The sequence below is a fragment of the Penaeus monodon genome, chromosome 6 (genome assembly GCF_015228065.2).
Source record: "Penaeus monodon isolate SGIC_2016 chromosome 6, NSTDA_Pmon_1, whole genome shotgun sequence".
NCBI classification, from domain to species: domain Eukaryota; kingdom Metazoa; phylum Arthropoda; class Malacostraca; order Decapoda; family Penaeidae; genus Penaeus; species Penaeus monodon.
Window position 1 is genome coordinate 43380881 of NC_051391.1, and position 15000 is coordinate 43395880.

The window sequence follows — 15000 nt, forward strand, 5'->3', positions numbered from 1 at the left end:
TGTGTGGTGTGTGTGTGTGTGTGTGTGTGTGTGTGGTTTTTTTTGTGTGTGGGGTGGGGTGTGGGATGTTTGTGTGTGTGTGTTTGTGTGTGTGTTGTGTGGGTGTGGTGTGGTGTGTGTGTGGGAAAGTTATATATATCTGTAATTTTTCTCGATAAAGTTATTACTACCAGAAGAAAAACGAAACTCACCCCCTTTTTAAAGACGATAACTTAAATTTTCTATGGGCAATAACCCAAAAAAGTCAAAATAGTCAGGGAAAAAAAAATAAAATTCCTTTTTGTGTTTTAAAAAGGGTAAAAATGAAGTGGTGCTGCCTTTTTTATATGGCCCTTGAATAAAGTAATAACCCAAGGGTAAAAATTATAATGATAATGATAAAAATAATAATAATTTTTATTATTTATGATAAATAATAATAAAATATAAAAATAAAGATTTAAAAATTTAAAAATAAAATAATTATTATTATTATTATTTTTGTTATATTATTTTTTTATTATTATAATATTAAAAATGACACAAAAACCCAAAAAATAATTTTAAAAACAATGGTAAAGATGTAAAAATAATAAATAATAAAAAAATAATTTAAAAATAATAATAATAATAATAATAATAATGGGTAATAATAATAAAAGATTTAAAATTAAAAATTTAAAAAGGGTAATAAAAATAAGATCAACAAAAATTTTAATATAAATTATAATGACGCAAATAAAAAGTTTTTAATATAATAATAATAAAAATTTTTATAATAATAATAAAAATAATAAATAAAGTAATGATAAAGATTTAGTAATAATGATAATGATAATAATAAAAATAATAATAAGTAATAATAAGAAAGATTATAATAAAGATTTAAAAATGGGTTTAAAAATAATAGTAATAATAATAATTATAAAAAAAATAATAATTATTTTTTTAAAATTTTTTTATTATTATTATTATTATTTTTATTATTTTAATGAATTTTGGGAATAATGATAATAAAGCTAATACTGAAAAAACAATGGAAAAAATGAAAAAAAAAATAATGAAATGATAACAAAAATTTTTAAACATAATGATATAGTGATGATTACAGAGAAACATTTTCTTTTGGGTTAAAAAAAAAAAATTATATATATATAATTATTTATTTTTATATATATAATATATTTTTTAAAATTTTCTTTTATATAATTGTTTTGTGTGTGTGTGTGTGTTGTGTTTTTTGTTTTTGTGTGTGGGGTATTATAAAATAAAATTTAAAAATATATATATATATTAAAAAAATATATAAAAATACTATATATAAAATATAAATATTTTTTTGTGGTGTGTGTTGTGTGTGTGTGTGTGGTGGGGTTTGGGGGGGGTGTGTAACTACACAATAACATAAAGATATTAAAAATAATGATAATTAAACAATAAAATTTCAGCAAAAATAATAAAAGCAATTATAAAAAATAACCAAATGATAAAAAAATTGATATTGATGGTAATGGTAAAAATGATAACATTTCAAAGGGTTATAAGATTATAAGGGAGAAAATTGGGGGTAAAAGGGGAAAAAAAAAACCCCCCATATGATAAAGATGACAATGATTAATTTTACGGGTAAAAATGTAATAAAATAATAATTAAAAATAAAAATAAAAAAAATAATAATAAAATAAAAATAAAAATAAAAACAATAATAATAATAATAATAAAAATAAATAATTATCAAATCCCAAAATTAAAAATGATCAAATTATAATATAATGATCAAGAGGATAAAAATAAAAATGATAAAATTAATCGTAACGGTTTAAAGATCTGATGAAACATGATTTTAATAATAAAAATGTAAAAAAAAATAAAAAAAAATTAAAATATTACAAAAAAAAAAATAAAAGATGTGTTGGCAAAGGTATACTTACAATGATAAAAAATGATCAAATTTTTATGAGGATGATGATTACAATTTTTTATATGATGAAAATAAGGATAAGGATAATGATAAAAAATGACACTGATAAAACAAAAATGAAAAATAAGAAAAGAGTTTTTTAAAAATAACAATGATAAAAAATGATAATATAAAAAAAATAATATAATAAAAATAATAATTAAAAATAAAAATAATAATAAAAATAATAAAAATAGTAATAATAATGATAATAATATAATAGGCTAAAATTTGCCTAGTTTTGTTTTTTTGGGGAGTGTTGGGGGATGCTTTTAAAATATTTTAAGGTTTCATGTTTTGTATTTTAAGTTTCCAAAGGGGTTTTAAACAAGGGGGAAAAACGAAAAAATTTTTTAAATTATTCAATCCTTTAAAATAGATAAACAGTTTTAATTTTTAATCCAAAAAGGCCCACCGGGTGAACTTAAAAAAACAACGAAGGGGCAACAAAGGGTGAAAATAAACAAAAACGAAAGGGGCGACTATGCGAGGGCCCTTTTGGCAGTCTTGTTTTTTCGGGCCTTCGGATTTATGTTTCTTATTTTCCTACTTTTTGTTTATTTTTTCCAGCATGAATTCTGAAATTTGAACGGTTTAGCATCACTGGTCACTGGAACACCTCTCGGGCGATAGCAATAACTTTATTTTAATACGATCACGAATTGAATACTTCAGGGATTAAATGAGTAGAAGCTTTGTTTTTATTTGGATTCGACTGCAATCGTCTTCGCCAAACGAATGACAAAATTTTTTACCTAGTCTTTTAGATATTGATTTTGACTCCAGGGCCCGACATGTTAATAAAAGAAGGTATGTCCCGGAAACTTTAGCATGTGGGGTAAAAAATGTTGGAAGTTGCAAAAATTCTTGATCATTATCATTTCCTTTTGGTCGTAAAAGAAAAGTATGTATATATTATATTTAATATATAATATTTAAAATATATATATTTTTTTGGTGTTGGTGTGGGGTTTGTATATTTTTTATCCATCTCTCTTCCCCCCTCTCTCTCTCTCTCTCTACTTTCCCCTCTTTTTTCCTTTTTTTTTTTTTATTCTATAATATATATAAATTTTTAAACAAAATAAAAAATAAAATAAAATATATAAAAATAAAAAAATTTTAATATATAAATATAATATTATACAAATAAAATTATAAATATAAAATATTATATTTTATATATATATATATATTATATATGTGTGTGTGTGTGTGGTGGGTTTTGTTGTGTGTGGTGTGTGTGTTGTGTATGATGTATATTTATATAATTATATTAATTATATATATAAATTTTTAAATATATATATAAAAAAATTTTTATATATATATACTATTATATAATATATTATAAAAAATAATATAATATTAAAAAAATATATTTTAAAATATATATATATATATATATATAAATATATATATGCCAAATGTTCATATGCATGTATGATGATATTGATACTAGAATAGAATGTATATACGATTTTAAAATATTTTAAAATTTTATTTTTATTTAAATTTATTTAAATATATGTAATAATACATATGCAATACTACACACACACAGCACACACACACAACATCTCACACCCACACACACACGCACACACACACGCACCTACAGGCACAATAATTATACAATGGTAAATGTATCTTTTTATACTATCTATCTCATTGTATTCTATCTATTTATAACACGTACAAATAAAGCACACATACGAACATCAACACACACACACACACACACATATATATATAAACACATATAGGTCTACATATCTATGCGTATATATTTTGTGTCATACATTATCTATAATATATATGTATCATATAAACATATGTGCGATATGTATAATATTATGCATTATATTTGTGAATTGTGGTGTGTTAGGGTGCAGTGTGTACATATTTCTGCAAAGTATGTATGTTTATATCCCATATATACATATTTTGCTTACTCCAGTAGGCGTATGTTGCACTCTGTGCGTCAAACATGTGTTAACATGAAAATGATGACACTTGGGATTGTGTTAAACATGAAGTGGATACCTGGTGCAAATTGAACATGGAGACGCAACTGCAGTTGAGTGAGCGGGTAGGAACAAGCCTGAAGAGAGACGCAGTGGGGGGTGCACTGTGAAGACATTCGTGTGTGCCTTTGTTGACCTCGATAAACTTTGTGTGGCCCTGTTATAAGCAGTGTAAGTGCAGTGTGATCCTGTGGTTTTTCCCCCTTGTATTGTGCTATAGCAAAGTATGTACTGGGTAATTAGAACTAAAATTGTGTATAATAGATGTGAAAAAGGATGTCATTTGTGTTTATTTCGTGCCATGACCTCGCCAATTGGCGTTTCCCCTCGGGTGGGGTTCAGGACGCGTGGTGCTGGTGCTCTGGAGATGTGCAGTGTTCACGACCATGTGAATAGCACGCGTCTGCCTAGGCCTGCTTTGTGTTGGTGCAGTAGAGAGCGAGTGCTGGTCGGCGGAACAAATGGTTTGTCAGGGTTACAGGTGGGGATTTGTGATATTTTGATCAAGTTTGAGATCGCACGATTTATCATGTCGGCCCAAGATGGCGGCTAGCCATGAGGGAGAGGCAGACTATGAAATCTGAGCTTAGGAAGGATGAGTGAAGCGAGCCGAATGCGACCTAACCACTGCCATGTGGCCTCCTCCCCCCCTCCCCTCTCCCCGGTGATGAGGGAATGGGAATGGCAACAAAAAAGGGGCACAGTAAGAAGCTATGAAAGATGGGCACGCGAGCAGGTCGCCACCATCTAGTAGCAGATGCAGGCAAGGAAGGCAGAGGAACAGTTCATGACGATATGTTGAGGTGCTACAGACAATCTTGCATCGTGAAGATGGAACTCAGCAGTACACGACAAGGCCGGCAACAGCGTTCAAGAGTGAATACTGATGGAGATAGGTTGCGGACTCTGAAGGGCTAGGTTCAGGGCCTGAGGGTAGGAAAGTGAAGGCACGAAAGGCGGCATGTCACGATTGTATAACGATTTTTTGCAAGCAGAGTGGTAGGCAGACAGAGGTTTTGGCAACAGATGCCAAGGAGGTCAGATTTACTTGGGGCTTGCCTGGGGGTCGTGGCAGGAAATACACCCGGGGGTGCCTCGCAGAGTCGTGCGGAGCCAGTCTGGTCACTGCTGTCAGAAGGAGCTGTGGGGACTATCATCGATGATATATACGCTCATCGTTTGGGGTCATAGGTTAGGCTCGGCATATACTCGGACCCCGGTCAAACCGCTAGTATTAGTAGTCCTCGTTGCCTCACTCTCACTATCCCTTTACTCCCCCCGGGTCATGTTAAGTGTTCACGGCTACTGAAATAGGCACTGCGAAGGTCATATGTGCGCCCAATTTGATAATGCTGGTCAATCTTGCCCAGGCGCTGTGAGCCAGATAGAGTAGGCCCTGCAGCTGGTACAGCGCTATAGTGGACCCCGGCGGGAAGTGTTGGGGCATCTGGCCGGCATCCCAACAGGACTTCTATTCACAGCGTGGTTGGATGACTTTTATGAAACGCCGTTTTGGTGCACCACCAACCAGGCCTGAGGTTCTAATATCGGGCCCACTTGGAATGAATGCGGATCGTGAGACGTGGCGGAGACAATGTCCCAGGCAGGCGTCAGGATCATTGTTGGAGGCTGATGATGAAGGAGAGTCGTATCCCTGCGGCTGCAGAAGTAATAGGATCAGTGGTCCTGGCCACTGCGCGTATTTCTTTGTTGACCGCTTTGCAGGACACAGCAGCTGCAAATCTATGTCAAGCAGGCAACCCTGAAGATCCTGATCGGTGGCAGCATTTGGAGAGGACTTTGGAGTTCCCACCCGAAGCGCTTCCTGAAGGCAAACCAGTGCCTAGGGCCAGCGCTCAAGCCCCGCTTCTGACCGCTACGGGCCGGAAGGGCTAAAGTGGAGATACGGTTTAGCATTGTAGGAAGGTAGAGCCTGAGCACTTTTCAAGGATTGTGTTGGGGCTGCGAGTGAGGGAAGGGCACTATCAGGACGTGTTAAGTCTGGTGGCGGAGGGAGCGCTGAGAACACGGACTTTGAAATCCGGACGAGATTCTGATTGCTTTCACTTAGCCCCAGTGCTGCAAGGACTGTGGTAGGTATATGCGTCACACATTCCCGAGGGCATGTCATAAGAGTATCAAGGAAAGTGGTATCTGGCGGAAAACTCTGGAGCAGGCGGAGTTATGGGGGCCGAAACCCAATGCGTTCCTCGGTTACCGGGCCTGATTGGGTAAGATGCCAGTTGACCAGCACGATTGCAGGGGAGGCTCATAGCATGGGAAGACACCATAGCCACCGTGACAGTGGAACACTGGAGGCTGAGACGACCCCGTGCGGGCCTGATATGTTGGCCACTAAGCAGACTTCCAGAACGCCACCACAGGAGAGGGATGTTAGTTGATTGTGTCACGGAGCCATTGCGTTCCTAGCTCAAGGGGCAAGTGGAGGCCATTTGTCTGGCGTGGGCAGCACGGTATAAGTATTGTGCTATGAGAGGAGTCTGCGTGTATGGGCCAGATCGTGTTAACGGAGCACTGTGTAGTGTGCGAGGGTCCTGTGTAATTACCTGACGGTAGAGTAAGAGTGAGTGTTGTGTCGAACCTTTAGTGACGGAGGCTGGTTGAAGGTGCATCGGTATTGAAGATGTGCCGACTTGCTTTTAGCATTGTGGTTGGTTGACAGTGCATTGAGTTGTGTAGATACGGCTTGAGCGACTGCAACCTTGCCCCCAGGACAGAGTCTAGAATCTTTGTGGAGACTATCAAGAGTTGATGCGTGGAGTAGAGGACCTTCGTTGAAGATCCATCCAAAACCTGCAGCTGGCCTGATGGCGTATGCAGTTGGGTGGATACTCTAGTTGTTACCAGGGGAGGGGTTATATGTTACACAGTGGGTTAGCTAACTTCTTCAATAAGGACCTGAAGGTGCCATGGCTGGTGCAAAGCTGGGCACTTAGTGAGGAAGTGGAGCTTCCATGTGTGAAGAGTCGTCGGGGAGCGAAGGAGTTGGTTTGTGTGTGGGGCCGTTGCCTGATTCCTTCGAGGGAATCTTGGCGACACGGGCTGTGGCGTTTCCATGGGCAGGAAGCTACGACTGGAGTGGCCTATGGTGAAAAAGAAGATGGACGTTAGCCCCAGTAGCATGCGATGAGGATTCGTGACAGACGCTGACCGAGATGAGGACGAGCATTTGGGGACGGTGAGGGCGATGCAAAACACGTCCAATGATGACCATGAGCCAGTTCTTGGGCAGGAGATACCCCTCCTGGGGGCCACTGCCAATCTACCCCGCCCACACCTCCAGAGCGACCCCAGCGGTTTGAAGAAAGCCGGCGGGATGAAAGTTTTTGTGTTTCTGAGAACTGATTTTCAATTACGGTTACTTTTGTTTTAAAAGAATTTTGTATTTCCTGAGGACAAATTTTATGTAAATTTTCTGTATTTTGTTTTCATGTTTGGGATGTCGAGCAGACGGGTTGTCTGTTTGTAGGGGGGGATGTGCTACGCAGTGGGTCTTTGCTCTGGCGAACATGTGTTAACATGAAAGATGACCTGGGGTGTTTACATGAATGCCCTGGGCAACATAACGCAACTGGCTGGGGAGCGGAGGAACAAGCCAGAGAGAGCAGTTGGTGCTGCTCCTGTGAAGACCCGTGTGTGCCTTTGTGACCTGATAATTTGTGTTGCCCTGTTATAAGCTGTATCGGCAGTGGGGACATCTGTATTTGCCTATAGAAAAGTGTACGGGTAAATACTTGTGTAAAAAAAGGGAAGACTGTCTTTTTGTGTTTATTTCGTGGCCCTGCTTCGCCACTTGGCGTTTCCCCTGGGTGTTCTGGGCGCTGTGGTGCTCGGTGCCTCTTGGAACGGGTTCAGTGTTCCGAACCCTGTGGATAGCACGCCGTCTGCCTACCTGCCTTGGTTGGTGCAGAGAGACGAGGCGGTCGGTGTAACAATATGTTATACATATATAGATATATCTATATGTGTATGTGTATATATATTCTTTACATATAAATACATATACTATCCACCAATTTATATACATACATGTACGTAAATCTACTGTGTATATATCATACATAATACATACATACACATATAATATATAAAATATTATATTATTATATTATATATATTATATATATTTGTGTGTGTGTGTGTGTGGTGTGTGTGTGTTTATATATACTGAATTCTGTGTATATGTGTTTGCATCTCTCGTGTGAACTAGAAACGAAACAAATCATAAAAAAGTTATTTATTTTCAAAGAAGTCCAGAGTATTGTGCCCAACACCGAGAGAACCATTTTTGAACTTTGAACCATTCTGAACGCCTTTTACATTTCGTGGTCTAGGAAGTCCGCTGACAATTTGGTTCGCATGTTAGTTCCTTGAGGACGCGAGAACCACGCTGATTGGAGAATAACCTTGGTTCTGCTGGTTCCTGTTCACTTGGGTGCTGTACTGGTTCTGAGAACCGGATCCATAGCGAGCCAGATAGTTTTGGTTCTGACTGTAGAGACTGGGGAAGGGGGGTTCAGGTTTGATTGAAGGGGTTTGGTTCCATAACTCTGGAAGTTGTACCTGATTTTGTTGTTGCGATGAAGGCTTTGATCACGGTTCTGCTGGTACTGGTTGCGGTTTTGTTGGAACTGGTTGCGGCTCTGGTAGGACTGATCGCGGTTCTGGTAGGACTGATCGCGATTCTGATAGGACTGGTCCTGGTTTTGTTGGTACTGGTATTGGTAGCGATTCTTTTGGGTACTGTTTTGGTTTGGTATGCATTAAAGTTCTCGAGTATTGATTGCGGTTCTGCTGATATGGTTACGATTCTGTAAAAACTGGAAAACGGTTCTGCTGATTCTGATTTTTGTCCTGTTGGTACGCTTTTTATTCTGAGAATACTAAATGGGTTTCAGCTGGTACTCTGTAGTTCTGTGGTTCTGATAGCGGTTCTGTTGTAATCGTTGCTGTATGAGAATATTGGTTGCGGTTTCCTGATATTGATTGCGGTTCTGTTAAATATTGATTGCGGTTCTGAGAATATTGTTACTGTTTTCCAGGTTCTGGTTGCGTTTTTGTGAGTCTGGGTACTGGTTTGCGATTCTGTCGGTTACATCGTAGTTCTGTGGGTACTGCCACGGTTTTTCCTGGTAATGGTTGCGGTTCTGTGATTATGCCACGGGTACTGTTGGTACTGGTTGCGATTCTGTTGGTAGTTGCTTCCCTGTTGGATAGCACTGTATTGCCTGGCCTGGGCCTGCAGTCTCTGCTCTTGCCCTTGGAAAGCCTCGCCTGTGTACTCCTTGCGGACAGTGGCCTGGAAGCCTGTGCCGGGAGCCACCGAGTAGTCGACCACGCGCAGAGAGCCGTCGGGGTCCATGACCGAGTACTGACCCACGACACGTCACCTCGACGTTCCTCTCGAGCAGACTTCATGTCCCCCGTTGATTTGGCGTCGACCTCGTAAGCCCAAGCGTACTCCGGGTTCTGCAGACAACATTAAGTGATTAAAAAAAAAAAAAAAAAACGTAATACTACTGGCTTATGAATAGAGAAAATCTGATATACATATTAACAAAGCAGTGGGGTACTAACTGGATCATTGTATTCGACTTGGCCAAGACTGTATTGCAGGGCCCTCTCTTCAGAGTGTTCTTTGAAGGCTTGTGAGAAGGCCTGGTGGTTCCGGAAGAGTTCTGACGAAGGCTGGAGTCCCTGCTCCACCTCTACACCTCGTGAATCCAACATATAGGAGCCATCCTGTGCCGCCACCTTCAGAGCAGTGCCCACACACACTAATATTACCAACGGCAGCTGTAAGAGGTTAAGATAATAAAAAGATATTCAGATCATTGAATTATATGTTACACAGAACAGAGAAAAGAAAGAAATGTCTCTCCACTTCTTACCTTCATGATGAAGGATACGAGGCTGATGCGGCGACGTCGACGGCGACCACTTTATATAGCCAAGCAGTGACCGCCCACCAAAGCTCTCGACGTCTCGGATATCCTACAAGGTCGGTCAGTCTGCCATTCTCATCCATATCGTCTGTTTTCATACGAAGGACGTTGTTCCTTGCAGAACATTAATCGCAATTCAGATTTCGTTTGAAATTTGTTTGTTAAAAGTTTTAAGTGACAGAATATAATTTACATATATGAAAAGTGTTCTAGACCCATGCTTTCATATAACCCATGGCTTCACACACATATATACATATACATGTATACGTATGTGTGCATGTGTGTTTTATTTGTGTAAGTGTGTGTTTGTGTGTGCACTTGTGTCTATGTGTATATAGATAGATAGATAGATAGATAAACGAGTATATATGAGTGGCCGTCGTCATGAATGAATGCCATGCATTCGAAACGACGGTTGTTGTTCTTTTATCTTAAAAAAAAAAAAAAAAAAAAGTCAATTCTTTCACAGCAACGAAGAAATTCCGCAAGTGGACAACCATGATTTTCGGATGAATGAAATGTATAATTCCATTAAAAAAAATACTATGTTATAAAATTTACTGATCCTAAACGTTGTAGTAATATCGTAGTTTCCCTTAAAATGTATTTTTGTCATAGCGTCCCCTGAAAATCGCCTAGTCATAAATTTCGGGTTTACTGTTATTTCTTTCTCATATAGTAAATGCTATTGATGTATATACTTTGTAAAAGATGTCATCTTTTTATGTTTAACTGACAAATGTGTGTCTATTTGCATAGTTCTGTTGTTAGAAATACGTGTAAGTCCCCAGCCCATTGTAGATAAGTATTCACAGTAAAATTAATGAATTAAGGACACAAGAACTGGATTAATTTTCAAACCTAACGGTAAGCCTTAACAGACTAATCAGGGCTCTATATACAGATTGGTTGTTCTGAAATCAGCCTTTACTAAAAACGGCGGTAGAAAGACTGGTCAAGATACATCATCCTGGACTATGTTATACCACCATTAACCAAGATAAACGGTTTAGCCACGTCTCTATAATAACAACAAACGCATTAGAGATAAACAACTAAACAACAACGTAACCTACGTGATTTTGTAAGTTGTAAGGTTTGTAAGCATCCATCCCTTTCATGACAACAAAACGGTTCTCGTGATCTGTTGTGTTTGGCGTTTGTTAGTTTTCTTGTTCCAGTGTTACCCTGCATGTTTGAATCACACTCTGAGTGTTAGAATTCAGAATAACACTTAATGCATATTGAGTATAATTGCATAGTTCTTGTGTTCCAGTATTGGTGTACAAGTGTTCATTTAGTCCACGGCGCAGTGTTAAGGCTGATGTTCTTTGAAATATTTAGGGGGAAATACTAATAATATCAGATTTGTAATTTCTGTCCCATTCTTCCACACATTTCCCAAGGTATTACTATATATATATATATATATATATATATATATATATATATATATATATATATATATATATATGTATATATATACATATACAGTATTTATATATATAAATATGTAGTTCCACACACACTCCCCGTGGGCACTCGGAGGAAATTAATTTAGTAGTTCAAACCCTAAGTCAGATGTACTGAGGTACATTTATGAAATAAATATATATATATATATATATATATATAGATATATATATATATTATATATGATATATATATATATATATATATATATATATATATAAAATATATATTAATTTTATAATATATATATATTTTATATAAACGTAATATATATATATAACATATATATATAATATATATATATATAATATATATATATATATAAATATAATATATATATATATAACATATATATATATTATATATATATATATATATAATATATATATATATTTATACTTTTGTGTCTGTGTATGTGTATATCTGTTTTTTAATGTTTTTATGTGTATATGCATATATATATACACATCTATATATGTGTATGTGTGTATATATTTATACATATAAATATATCTATCCATCAAACTTTATACATACATATACGTAAATCTATGTATATATGTATATATATACATATATATGTATATATATACATATACACTGGCCGCGGTGGCCGAGTGGTTAGAGTATCGGACTCAAGACTGTCACGACGGCAATCTGAGTTCGAGTCACCGGCCGGCGCGTTGTTCCCTTGGGCAAGGAACTTCACCTCGATTACCTACCTAGCCACTGAGTGGGCAAGCCAACCCAAGTCAGTGCTTGTCTCAAGCCCGGATAAATAGGGAGAATGATTACCTAAAAAGGTAACAGCGGCACTCTCCGTGGAAAGAAACTGGGGATCCTACCACGTACTCACTCCAAGATCATCACAACCTGAAAACTACAATTAAGTATCATGCTGTGACCACGGCAGCTCAAACATGAACCTACCGTTTAAGGCCGCAGTGGCCGAGTGGTTAGAGCATTGGACTTAAGACTGGCACGACGGCAATCTGAGTTCGAGGGTTCGAGTCACCGGCTGGCGCGTTGTTTCCTTAGGCAAGAACTTCACCTCGATTGTCTACCTAGCCACTGGGTGGCCAATGCCAGCCCAAGTCAGTGCTGGTCCTAAGCCCGGATAAACAGAGAGAATGATTACCTAAAGGTAACACCGGCACTCTCCGTGGAAAAGAACTGAGGACCCTACCACGTACTCGTTAATAAAAAAGAAAAAAGAAAAAAAAATACATATACACATATATAGAAGAAAAACCCAAATACAGAACCTAGATTTGTTGAAAATGAGACTGCAGTTTCGAAATCCACCTGAATTTCATCCTCAGGTCTGAAGAGGAAAGGAAGAGGAGGGGGAATAAAAGAGAGAGAGGAGAGGCAACGCGGTAACACGGGGCAGGTGAGGACAGACAAATGGAAGCAGTGGGAGGTCACATCAGATCGGAGGATCGGGAGGACTATGCGCCGGGTGGCCAGCATACGGGTTAAGGCGGAGGATGTGGGAAGCAAGGAGACTATCAGCAGGAGAAAAGCTGCTGTTCAAGTTGAAATTAGGCAGTAGCTTTATTAGGGAGGATTTCACCAGTCTGCGGTTGTGGACATCAGTGGAAGGAAAGACAATCCGCGCCGCTGACCAGTCCATCTGATGGCCAGTGTCCCACTGATGGCAAAAGAGGGCGTTGTTGTATCCCCTGGATACACAGAAGAGTGTTTTTCCATTCATAAGTGTACTTATGTTGAGACAGACACTTGGTGAGACTGGACCTGTTTCGCCAAAGTACTGCTTATCACAGGAGGCACAAGGAACAGCATAGGTGCCCACCTTCGAGATAGAAGGAGGGCTGGTATGAACCAGGTTGCAATGGAGAGTGTTCACCTGGCGAAAGATCAGCCTGCAGTTGAGAGGGTGAAAAGGGCAACGGAGGGAGTAGATCTCCTCAGTGTAGGGCAGGCTGAGGACGGGCAGGTGAGGAGTCTCTTTAGGAGGAGAATCGTGGTAGAAGGTACGCCGTGCCCTGGATAACGCGACGTCGAGAACATGACGAGGGTAGCCCAGTTTGGAGAACGAGCGATGCAGGAAGTCGATCTCTCCATCCAGGTACTGGGGGTCACAGATGCGGAGGGCGCGAAGGAACAGCGAGGTGGCAACACCTCTCTTAACATGGAGAGGATGGTATGAGAAGAAGTGTATGTACATAACACTATGCATAGGCTTCCTGTATATGGAGAAGGAGAAGTGGTCAGCAGAGCGATGGACTAGGGTGTCCGAGAAAGGGAGCTTGTTGTCAACCTCCCATTCCACCTTGAAACAGATGGAAGGAGAGAGAGGGTTCAGCTGCAACAGGAAATGCGAGAACAGGGCAGGGTCATGAGGCCAGAGAACAAAGACGTCGTCGACATACCTCAGCCAGACCGACGGTCGAAGGGAGATGGAAGGGAGAAGCTCAGACTCGAAGAATGCCATGAACAGGTTTGCCAGGACTGGAGGGAGGGGAGAGCCCATGACAACACCGAACATTTGACAGTAGAAGCGACCTTCAAAGGAAAAGGAATTAGACTCCACACACAGACGAATCATCTGGAGGAAGACGTTGGTGGGTAGAGGGAGATGAGGATCCTCTGCGAAGAGTCTCCTCTGAAGGAAAGCGAGGACATCATCAAGCAGGACCTTGGTGAACAAGGAGTCAACATCCAAGCTCATCATGATCGCCAGTGATACTCCACACACGCGGGAGATGAAGTCCTGAGCGTTGGAAAAGGTGAGCAGGAGAGAAGATACCATGGCCGGTATGTGAGTTTTAGAAAGCCCATAGAAATGAGGGCACAGCATACCTTCTACCACGATTCTCCTCCTAAAGAGACTCGTCACCTGCCCGTCCTCAGCCTGCCCTACACTGAGGAGATATAATTTCTCCATCGCTCTCTTCACCCTCTCAACTGCAGGCTGATCTTTCGCCAGGTGAACACTCTCCGTCGCAACCTGGTCATCAGATGGACTGGTCAGTGGCGCGGTTTGTCTTTCCTTCTGCTGATGTCCACGCCCGCAGACTGGTGGAATCCTCCCTAATAAAGCTGCTGCCTAATTTCAACTTGAACAGCAGCTTTTCTCCTGCTGATAGTCTCCTTGCTTCCCACATCCTCCGCCTTAACCCGAATGCTGGCCACCCAGCGCATAGTCCTCCCGATCCTGCAACATGACGTGACCTTCTTCTGCTTCCATTCGTCTGTCCTCACCTACGCCGTGTTACCGCGTTGCCTCTCCTCTCTCTCTTTTATACCCCTTCCTCTTACTTTCCTCTTCAGACCTGAAGATGGAATCCAGGTGGATTTCGAAAATGTAGTCTCATTTTCAGTAAACATATTTTTTGTATTATGGGTTTTTCTTCCATAGTTTCAGCACGGAAGAGTGTTTTTCCATTCATACACATATATATGTATGTGTGCGTATGATTGTATATGCGTTTGTGTGTGAACACATAATATGTATATATATTTATATATACATAATGAATATCTGTGCATGTGTGTTTGCATTGTATCTTTCGTGTAGCCAAAAGAAAAGAAAAGAAATCATAAAAAAAGAAGTTATTTATTTTGC

At 39.0% G+C, this 15000-nt stretch overlaps 1 pseudogene; it reads right to left on the bottom strand.

Annotated features, from left to right (window-relative positions):
- Nucleotides 1-8290: 8290 nt before the first annotated feature.
- LOC119573799 lies at nt 8291-9888 on the bottom strand (annotated as a pseudogene).
- Between the last annotated feature and the right edge of the window lie 5112 nt (nt 9889-15000).